This window comes from Acanthaster planci, linkage group LG01 (genome assembly GCF_054643075.1).
Source record: "Acanthaster planci isolate LZ-2023a linkage group LG01, COTS_SCS, whole genome shotgun sequence".
NCBI classification, from domain to species: Eukaryota; Metazoa; Echinodermata; class Asteroidea; order Valvatida; family Acanthasteridae; genus Acanthaster; species Acanthaster planci.
In genome coordinates, this window is record NC_141777.1 from 31,615,001 (window position 1) to 31,627,144 (window position 12,144).

A 12,144-nucleotide genomic window follows, 5' to 3' on the forward strand; every position below is an offset into this window, starting at 1 on the left:
AATACTGTCTTCTATGGTTGGTTTATGTGGTGGAGGTTGTGGTCTTGAACTAGTTCAACCACCTGTTTGTTAAGTGCATGGTATCATGGAGGAAGGCTATTCTTTCCTCCAAGATAGCATCTACCGCTTAAAATAAGTAGACGAAAGTAGACTTTTTCCCAGTTCACATCCGGGACATTAAAATCACCAGCAATCGGATGATTTTGTGAGTTCTCTGGGATTTTGAAAGTGGCTGAATCAAGCTCTTTGATGCATTCAAGGTCAATGGAGTTGATGTTGGCATGCTGCCTGTAAAAAGCAGCAAGATACAGGGCTGGTTTTCCCATAATATGTATACTAGCTCATACTGTCTCACAATTCATTTGCAAGTTTAAAAAAATGCTAGTTAACAGGTCTCTAGTGTTAACCAGTAGGCTTTACACTCCATATACAGGTACACTCTATCCACGAACTGCGTATCCACCAATGTGCCGGAGCACGGTTTTCAAGTGATGAAGCTGGCGCATCAGAAGAAGACAAAAAAAGGGTTCCGAGACTTTTTGGGCCGATTTTTTTCTCCAAACTTAATTGGGTACATTCTAAATCGGGTAAGGCTACTATTCTGGTTCGCGAATGGGCTCTTTTCACAACTGCACGTATGCCGCACGCATGTCTTTTCTCCACTCCCACTGTGTCATGATGCCCGTCTCATCGCAAAATTTTAACGTCGCCCGCTTATGGCAGAATTGATGTAATTAGATTAGATTTCATCGAAATTGGATTCATACCAACACAGGGGTTTCAACTACATGTAGACTGATATTCTTCAAGATCGTCACCAGAACAGGTAATTTATTTGACGTCCTACTGTCATGACTGTAGTATGATGTAGGCCTAGGCCTACTAAAGTTTAGGGGTAGGCCTACGAACTGGATGCTTTACTTGTTTGTATACGGCGTTACACGTCAACCAACCCGTAACCATCCATTTGTAATGTACGTGTACATCATGCACGTCATGTGCGGCCTACCAGCCTGGAGTACATGTAGGCCTAGAGTCTTCAAACCATGCTAACGTGGCGCACTTCGACTTTTTGATTTGATTTATTCGCCTTTCCACATTACAAAGACATGCAGATACAAACAAAGGTGGAACACTAGCTCTACCAAGTGGAGCGTTAGTACATGTATTCCTCTTCTACGATTCTGGACGGGATCGATATTCGCTTCACTTAGAGCTGACATAAAGAAAACCCAGTCAATTTGCATTGGGAGAAGCAATTAGAATAAGATTTATTTCCGTGGCGGTCCCACTTGACTTTTTTTTCCACACAGTGTTGCCAATTTGCCAAACTTCTCTGGAAAAAACTTATGATACTGTAACCTTCATAATACATGCAGTTGAACCTTTGTGAACAATTTCAATGCCAGGGAGTTTGTCTGAAATTGAAAAATGGCGGCATCCACCAGCTGAGTGTTCCCTAATGATGTGGCAGACTTGAGAAAATCTGAGAGAATCCAGCAATACATTTATGAAGTTCTTCAAAGTTTATAAATTCAAAGAAATTAGTATTACCCCCACTTACAGCATATGTGTACGTACCTAACCATAAGTTTGTTAAAAAAGTATTTTCATAATTTGAGCATATTTTAAAAGAGTTCATTTGGCACCTCAAAACAAAAAAATTCAGAACATCGAGCCATAATAAAATTTCGTCAAAACTTTGTAGCAGGTGAGTTACATTGAGATTTTTAAATCAAAATATTGGGAGATTGGTAAAATTTCATATATGGGTATGATGAAATTTGATTTAAATATCGCTCTTGAAAGGCACTAGAGCCAGGTCGGGATAGAGGGGAAAAATCAGAAAAAGTCAGACCAGCATACCATCCTCAAACAACTCAGAAATATCAGGGAGAGAGTTCCATACACAGACATCACCTGACAACCCATGCACAAACTATACATGTACATGTACCGGTATGAGACTGGTCTGAACAATTCTGAGTGTTTTGTAAGTAAATGCTTCAACATTTTCCCTACTGTTTGACTTTTTAGGATATATGTTATGGCTTTTGTTATTACTAATGTATACAACACTTGTAGGGAAAAATTAATGATGTCCCTGTGTGGAACTCTTAACTTTATAGTACATGTAGCTCACTTGTGGATTTATGATGTCATGTCAAGAAGAAACCTCAGTATAATTATTTCAGTATTACTGCCAGAGTTTTGGATGTTTTGCAGTTTTTTATAACTTTCCTTTGGTGATTCCTTGTTTCAGTTCATAACAAATGTAAATTTGTACATGTATAAGTGCGTGTACATGAAGTGAGCAACATTTTCCCAAAAGTTAATCATAAGGAAAAAATTAGGGGTTTACACTTAGAAAAACCTTATCCGCCCTGAGTTGAAGTGCACCTTCTCTGGCGAAAGGACTTCAGGTAGGTGAGAAGTTTTCTGGTAGTGGTGCCCACAACGTGGGCATTCATCTGTGAGCCAGTGCAGCTCTTACCAAAGGAGCCTTCGTTGCTAGGAAAATTGCACCCTCTCTTGGTCCAGCTCAGGGCTCATAAGATTAACCCCAAATGGCTGTCTAATACTAAGAGTTTTCAATTTTAATAAATAGTAGCAAATAATTGAACCAAAATGTCCAATGTATTTGTACATGTATGTTCCCAAGTAAACTTCAAGACAATTTAATCAGTCCTTTACATGTACATCAAAGGTACATTGCACCTCCATCGAGATTGACATACATGTAAACCCACCCCAGGTAATTACCAGTACATTCAAATGCCTGCTTGGAGCTTGTGCATTCTGCTAGTGCTTAGAAAGAAAAATTTTGCCCTTTGTATATTTTTCTTCCCAGACTAACGAGCTTTCGCTCAGTGATTGCAACATGGAAGACAAACAACTTGAAGTAATGAGGCTGACAAGTGCATGCATGCGTAGTACATAACTTCATTACTGTCTGAATGCGTGCACTCTTACATGTACATGTACATGTATAACAGTGAGAACTACATTTTGATTGTGGAGAAGTAGTATGTGCATGTACATATCCTTGTGTTCAGTCATATAGGGGAGAAATCGAAAAGGGTCCAATCATGAGCATAACTGTACCTTGAGAAGGTGGAATTTGTTCCTTCATTCCACTTAAATTGGTTTTCTTTGTTCAATTGAATAATTATAACTGAGTTGTTTAGTTACCCCTCGTGGTGGAGGGTTTCCCTTGTTTTACAAACACAGTTTTTTTTGTGCATGTACATGCAGGCCCTTGTACATGTATTTGAATTTCTTTTATTATGTTAAGACAGCACATTCATACAGAACTATAACCCATCTTGTCTTTAATTGCACAGGGCATGCCTTGCTCCTGCTGCTTTCTTTATCCTGAGTCTTCCATTTTGATCACCTTTCTGTCTCGTTCTTCCCCCCTCTTTTGATGCATGTGCATGCTTTGCTTGTCATCAGTTGCTTGCAAGATGCAATCTTTCACTGCTTGAGACTGCTCTGCGCTGCAGAAAAAGCTCATCAAACCTCTGAGGTATGGTACCAGTTTTTGTTATATTGTTGCATGAAAAGGCGTAACTGCTTTCAGTCAAGTAATTTGGCAGATGTCGTCACATTTACTTACGGTGCGTTTATTGTACTGGGTAGCTGTCACAAATTTGTCACTTTTTTGGCAAATGTAGGTATGTGCATTAATATTATGTGAACAATGTACAGGTATGGAAGTAGCCAATCAAATTCTCGGAAGCCTGAAATTGGGACTGTTTGTCCTCCAAGTTTCTTTGTCAGAATCACAACTGAAACTATTGGTTCAGGAAGCTGATTTAGTCAACGTACATGTAGTATTTGGACAGTGGCTAAGTTGGGTTTACTCCATTGCATGGAGTGTTATTTGGATTTTCCTTCAGTGTGTGTTGTGGCTGCACGGTTAAAAATAATTGTGATGAAGTGATTGAATGTGGGGAAAAAGTTTGTACCGGTATGTGTTTTAGCGTTTGAGTATCATTTGCTAAAATTGAATGCACTCTAGGACCCTAATCTGGTCTATTAGCATCTTTAAAAAGTGCACTCTTTGGCCTGTCAATCTATACATTATATCCCAGTAGTAGTACATATTTATGTAATTGATTAAAATTAGATATTGAGTGGGTCATGGTTTTAATGTAACATGTTCAAGATAAAAATAAAATACACACCCACAAACATGTGCCGCGTGTTTTAAGAATTGAACGTGATTTTAAAGTTGCAAGCATCTGATTGGCATTTTGATTTACGGTACATGTATGCCTCACAGAACCTTTCCTAAGGGCAAATGTTTGTTTCCAAGAAAGTACAAGTACAGCAAACAGACACATGTACATGGACATGTGTTGTGAGTTTGAAAATGTCCCTGGCAGCCCAAATTGATTTCTACTTACATTTTGTACTTACACATGACTTAAATGCACAAGAAGTTGCCATGCATCATTGTACCGGTATGCTGTACATGTACCGGTATGTTCAATGATGAGATGCGTCCAGATTCAGAATGAACCTGCTGCTAATTGAACAACCTGTCAGCTGTAGGAAAATAAGAATAGCTTTCCCTTCATTGCATTGATTGCGTTGCCGTACATGTAGATTCTACACATACATGTACCAGTACCATTTACATACATGTACATATGTATGTACATACATGTACATGTATGCATGGATTGAACTTGGCACATGTGCTGTACAGGTACAGTACATGTGTATGTGCATGTACATTACCATTACTCACAGTTACTGTGCTCACTAGATGTGCGCGTACATGTACATGCACATACAGTACATGTAGGCCACTCACAAGGGAGTTGCACTTGATTAGATTTTGAGTTTGCCATAAGAACTGAATTTGCAATAGTCAGAATGCCAGATGGGAATATTAAAAGCTGTCTTCAGAAAGAGCTGAGCGTTCAGATACAGTATCAACAATCATCTTCCTACAAGATCAGAATAGGGTAGGCAAAGTCATTTATCAGAACATGTGTAATTTGATGTACATGTACGTGTATGCTGAATCAAAGAGTATGCAAATCTGAATCTGTCAAACTCGTATTCAATGATGTACAGAACTTAGGTCACTTCATTCAAGCACAGACACGCACATACATGTACATATAGTACAGTGTACCAGCAGCTATTTTTGTACCCCGGTAGTACGTAAGCACACGCAGTTGAATTTGCGGGATTTGAGGGACACTGTAGTAAGTACTGCTAGTCTGCCAAACTAGCAGACATGTACATACGTGTAACGGTAGATTCATACTCATGAACATGTGTACATGTACGTACATGTATGTTATTAAATGGTTCCTTCTTGCATTCAATGGTACATGTATTTGTACCGGTTCATGTACCGTACATGTACAGGTACACTAGTACATGTACATACCAGTACATACATGCAGGCCTACAGTACTTGTACATGTATTATACAAAACTACATGTACATGTACTGTAGTAGTGACAGAAGTACACGTACATGTACATGTACATTTTTACAAGCAGTGGTACGTGCACACGTACAGATATCATGGCCTATGTAGTGTACCAGGATAAATGTTCACAGCATCATGCACATGTTCATGTACATGTACCTGTGTCCTGGCCTGCCCTGGGTTGAGGGAACAATATTTTTGGGGGTTAGGAAGTTTTGGACTGAGTTGTTTGGACGACCAGTTGCCCCAGTATCAAATTGGGTACTCACACCTATCGTCTATCTTGTGTGTACTAGTCCCCACAACTGCTTGTACCGTACCAGTATGGTACATGTACATACATTTGTGCCATTGCTGGTCTACATATAAATTGCTTCTTGAGTAGGTGTATGCCAACTTGCATGTATACGTGTACATGTACATGTAGTTAATTATTGTATGGAAATTGAATTTTAAAAACTGTGCCTCTGTGTGTCATGTGGTACGAGTAGTCTGTGATTCAGCTGTGTTGATGAGCAAGGAAAAACTGACCAAAAATGCGTTTAACGTGTACACACGTGTACATGTGTTTACAAATACATTAATGAGTTATTAAATGAAAGTTATTCAGTATCCTTACATAATTTGTATATGTACATGTACATGTATGTACATGTGCATTGTAAGTTTTTATAGAGGTCTAACATAAAATGCCAAATTTGCTTGTTTGGTATGAATGTGTAGTATCTAAAAATCAAGCCAGAGTGAAGTCAATAAGAGTTGAACACACATGTAATCAAGGATTAATTGACTTTTAAAGAATTCACCTCCCCTGGGACTTAACAACTGCTACTGTACATCTGAGAGTCTGCTTTAGCATCAATATTGCGTAGTCCACTGGGTCTGGTTGCCAGAATGCTAATGAGCTTTCTAATCCATGAGTCAGCCAGAATGCTGTCTATGCGTGATGCGTGTCATCGGTGAGGGGTGGATGTTCCATTGGGTGCATTTTCTCTACTCACGAGCCTACACGTCTGCCTCCGGGAGTTGGTGTCACGATATTATTGGTGATGAATAAGGTCAGCTTACTGTGGGCATGTGTCTCTTGCAAAGGGAGAAAAAAAATAATAAATCCAGTGTTTGAATCCAATTCGTAGAATATTTGCAGAGAGACTGAGGTGACGTACGTACTGCTAATGAGCATGATGTGTCGCACTGTATACATGTATTTATCTGCATTTATTTAATCTCATTTCATAAGGGGGTATGACCTACAGGTACATGTACAGTATTCATTCATACCCCCTGATGAACAATGAAAGGAAACTCTTGCATATTTAAATTTGTGTCCCTTTTCATCCGATAGGTACATGCATTGATACATATAAAGGAAAAGATGTTTGGTGTTTCTGTGCATTGAGATTGAAGATTGCGATTTCTCATTTTCTGTTGGTATGGTGTTGATGGTCTGTTTCTGATGAAAAAGAGAAATGATGAGGATGGTGGTGATGTTGACCAGAAGTGGTGATGAAGGGAGTGGTAAAGGTGGTTATACATGTAGCACTCTGGTGAATTTGATGGTCAGTGATTGTGATAGTATACATGAAGATACATGTACATGTATGCATACTGTTTACGTGTACATGTGGGTGATTTCTACTGGCATTAATTACCGGTAAATATTTATGAGAGTACAGGAGTAGTGCTTAAGGAAAAAACTTTTGATGATGACAGTGCTGTTGACTGTAGATGAGAGTGACTTGAGAAGACGTGCACTGACACTGACTGATATTGGAAAACTGTTGTACATGAGCACATGTTTACATGTTTAATTTATATGTACAGTGTACATGTGTACACATGTACAGTACGGTATGTACATGTATACCTGTACATGTACATGTAGTAATGTTATGATAGGGCTGAAAATTAAACTGCATGTTGCAGCCTTGTCAACGGACAGTGAAATTGTGGAAAATTCTTGGTTTTAGGGACAAAAAAGTTATGTTGAAACAAGCAGAGGCTGGTTCCTCCAGTGCTAATCACTAATACCCACACAAACCTAATGTCTCATGGGATTGTCTTAGATTTTGTAACATGTACTGGTACATGTACCTGTATAATGGCCTATTGGAACCTGTCCACTTTTCTTCTTAGGTTTGAGACACACATAATGTACATACTTTACAGAGGGTGAAATTACGCTCGGACATTGTACATTTTCTGAGCACTTATTGTGTTTGTCCGAACAAAATCAAGGATGCTCGGGCAAATTGTCCAACCAACATACATGTATCAATACAGCTCTCAAAATATCAACAGCACCTGTCAGGCCTCCAGGTTCATGTACATGTACATGTGCGCAATCTCAGTGTGAGGGCAACTAACTCAATACTAGTAATACCAGCAGTTAGAGAAGTACGTGTACATGTACTGTATTGTATACAAATGTTACACAATGATTCACGTATAAAATGCCAATACATATATTTTTTTAAAAGATCAGTGTCTTGAGTGTTTATGGTACTATTACATGTACATGTAAGTCAGAAGGGTGTACAGTACCGATACTTGTAAGGCACGGAACACGTACATGTACCGTAATGCCGAACATGTACAGGTAGTCTGGCAGGTTCCCTGCCAAAGTACTGTAAGAACTGTCAAAGGAGCAGTAAAGTGACCCAGTCACATGATTAAGGAACTTGCATGCTGTGTACCGGTGCATCGTTGCTCCCATCTTCAGTCCAATGGCATGCAGAACTTTGGGTGATGGTGTTTCTGCTCCCGGTATGTGATATATTACCACCTCATTTGGACTCATGCACTCAAGCAGGACAGACACCTTGATTAAAAAATACCAGTACAGTAAATTGTACTCAAACATGTACAGGGTACATGTACATGGACGTGTACACTGCACATGTACAGTACATGTACTGGTATGTTCAAGTACATGTACATGAACATGCACCTGAGAGAATAGTGAACACACATTTTATGCATAAACCAGTTTGTTCATATTGGCTGAAAGCAAAAATAACAGCATGTAAAAATAATGTAACCTCACCTCTTCAACTTTGCCTGTCTTTTTTATTAAATGAAATTGTTGCACTTTGCCCTAATTGCAGTACAGTTTTAAATTTTACATATACATGTACTGTACATGAGAGGGTTTTGAGTGTCTTGTACAGTTGTACCGTCCATACCAAATTTCCAAATCTCAGCAAACTTAAGAAACAAAAACAAACGTTGCTCTTTGGGAATCAAGATAGCATTTACATGTAGAAATGGGCCACCATACACAAATGCAGATTCACATGGCCACTGAACAGACCGATGTATATTTGATTAGGATAGAATGACTTTGAAATGGGTCGAGAGAAGCTGTGGGGCATAGATGGTATAATGATGTTAGCTACACATAGTGTGCGAACAGCCTACCGGTACTATCAGCGTTGTGGACTGTAGTGCCTTTTTACAGTGTAAGTAAATTGAAAATGTACGTCACTGTATTACTAGTAATTTATTGGTATTTTTATTGTCTTGTTTCCACTGAGCAGTGTGATTTTGGGATCTTGTACATACATGGGTATAGTGTTCATATTTTATACATGTGTAATATTGAAAGTTTTCCATTGATGTGTACTGTACATGTACATGTATGTACTGGTAGTATGCTTAATATACATGTACTGGTACGTATACATGTACATGTATGACATGTTTGGTTTAATCAGTTAAATACTGTACATACAGTGTACATCTATATGTGTACACCTATTGTTCAAAGTGATTATTTTTCAAATTTCTATGGAACTACATGTACATGTACATACTGTACATGTATTTTTCATGTGGCATGTTCTTCATAAAATGGACCAAAATGCAACTCCGCATGTCATTTTTCAAAATTTCTAAAAGAGTGACTCTGATTTTGTAAAATACAAATTAGCACCTTCAGATTTATAAAAGTGAATATTTGGGGATAATTAGGCATACTGTTTACTGTTGGTGGACATTTGTCTGGCTTCCAGTGAAAATCAAATGGAGTTAAATTCATTTCAAGTTTTACGTCTACATGGTCAACATCATTCAGTATGACAGATTTTCTTTCAGAAACCTTGGTATGAAGAGAAAAATCTTGGAGCGTCACCATTCCATGGAGGGGCTCAAGAATATCGAATGAAAAGGAGGGCGCCCTATCTGGGTTGACGTCAAAGGTCAAACAGCCCATGATGCAGTAAAACGTTTCTCTAACGTCTCTGTGAGATAATGTCAGAAGCCGCAAAATCACCATGATCGGTATTTTGGACTGCGGTTTTCAGAAATGTTTGAAGAAAATGTGATCGGTCCAGTCATAAAAGGATAATGGTTTGGGGTTGCTATTTGGCATGTTTGGGGGTGCTTTTTTAAAGCTTGTGTTGTACATCGATTTTGATTTTACTCATTGTTTTTTGCAGTCGATGTTTTTGACAAAATCGAATGAGGTTCGCAACTGCCAACCTTGGGACCCGATTATTTGTGAGAGGTACATGTATTTTTAAATTTGTGCTTATGGTTTTAATATGTGTGAAAATTATCACCTCTCACCACATATTAATCTGTTTGAAATAACCGCGGGATTATCACTCCCTGGCAACTTTTGGCTAGGATTTCAACAGGTTGTTCACGTCCTTCAAAAATGCTGACGTTCGAGATTTTAATCAATCAACTCTGATTAAGATGAAAGATGATGGACACAGTAATCATTGTTCCAGATATCAGCCATGATTTCCCTCATTTCATGAGACATTGGGAATTACATGTAATTCACTGCTGTTCACTTCAGGAAATATGAACCCCCAAAGTTGAACATTATCTAATGGTCCATATTTGGAGGAACCTGCCAATACAGGTCTACATGTACCGGTACATGTACTTGTACATGTACAATGTATGTATGTGAATACACCATGAATGTGTATCACATGTACTAGTATGCATTCTCTTTAGAACACAGATGTTTATGATTGTTCTCATTTTTTGGGGTTTAATGTATTTTGATCCATAGCACAGGTGTTGATGTGATTACAAAGATAAAGAGCAATCTCTATCAGTCCCTGTACATGTGCATGTAAGTGGACAATGATGTACGTACATGTACATGTATGTACTGTACATGTACCGTACACTGTAATCATCTTACAAGATGCAGGTACCAGTACCAGTAAATTCTCAACCATAGGCACCTGCAGGTGTACTGTACATGTATGGTACATGTACATGTACATTTACATGTATGTCCGCCTACATGTAACAGTACATGTACATGCATGTACATGTACTTTCCGGTCATCTTTGTTGTAATTCTTTTTGCAGTTCACATGTAATTTGGTTTAATACAAGCACTTTAACAGCAACGGTGTTCATTACCCGATGTTTATGTTTAGTTCACACTGAAATTAAAGAAGTTCAGCTGCGCCACTGACTGCATGTGTGGTGATATCAATCTCAAGAAAATTGTGCAGCTGTGCATCAGATCCATCGCATACATGTACATAATAAATCCTGGCCTTATATAATACAGGGATTTATCATAAAATTACATCCTGGCTTGTCGTTCATATCGGCCAGGATTTGGTACACATGGACTTGTATATGTACATGTACGTGTGCACGTACATGTAACAGTATGTTACACCGGCATACTGAGGATTGAAAAGTGAACAGTTCAAGCTGTCAGCTCTTCATTTTTGTGCCGGTATTTTTTATGTGTATTTCCAAATTTAGGAGCAGTGCCCCCAAATTACTTACACATTACAGGACTCATGCAGACGGCACATTTTTAAGATTCCAGATTTCAAAATGCCAGAGGCACATGTGTACGTGTACATGTACATGAACAATGTGTGTACTGTGTATGGATATGTTGCATCCACATGCTTGATGTTTTAATTACAGTTTTGCTACAATGCATTTCTGGCATTCAGCAAGATGAAATGTATACATTCCACGTTGTTGCAAAAATTCCATAAATTTTCTTCCTTGCCGTACATGTACATGTATAAAGTAAAATGCTTGTGAGTGCCCATCATACCGGTAAGTTCATAATATAAGATGCTGTATAAGAGACAAGCATTTGCAAAGTGTACCTGGCAATATAAACGTAAATCCGGGCTGGTTCGCATGTCTAGTTTTCTCTCGCTCTTGCTGCCTGCGTGCTTACAGTTACAATTGTTTATGATTTTGTACAGCAGAATAGAAGTTTGTTTATTTCACCGATGGAAAGTGAGCAAAATTTCCTGAGAAGATGAAAAGTTTGCTTCATGAACCTTCAAGTCATTATGTGTAGGTGTGTGAATAAAATCGATACGTGCCGCCGTGGGACAAACATCACAGCAGATGGGCAGATAGGCAGATGATTCAGTGCTGGAAATCCACATTGCTTGAATTCAGGTAATGTAATTTTTTTTAGAAGATGTGGGTTCAAGGTGAAGGTCAAAAAAAGACTCAAAAGTTTCAACCTTGGGCACATTTTGTCAGATTACATATTGTCAGATTTTGTATTGTACCGGTACATGTATTTGTGTAGTATACACGTACATGTACTGTACTCGGGTACTAGTACCGGTACCTGTGCCTTTTATTGCTACATGTTTAAAAGACACAGGTACTACATTTACGGTACATGTAGTATGACCACAGTATTCTCTATGTACATGTACTG

General features: G+C 38.5%; 1 protein-coding gene across 5 annotated transcripts in view; it reads left to right on the top strand.

Annotated features, from left to right (window-relative positions):
- The first annotated feature begins 636 nt into the window (after positions 1-636).
- Positions 637-12,144, top strand: part of heatr5b (HEAT repeat containing 5B) — a 57,849-nt gene continuing 46,341 nt past the window's right edge. For 2 of the 5 annotated variants that reach the window (XM_087137021.1, XM_022230227.2), the window contains exons 1-2: positions 637-826; positions 3,457-3,529. The gene's annotated coding sequence lies outside the window, so the exon portion shown is untranslated. Of the gene's footprint in view, positions 827-3,456; positions 3,530-6,397; positions 6,518-11,674; positions 11,874-12,144 lie in introns of those variants that run through there. The other 3 variants (XM_087137028.1, XM_087137033.1, XM_087137037.1) reach the window with 3 other exon arrangements.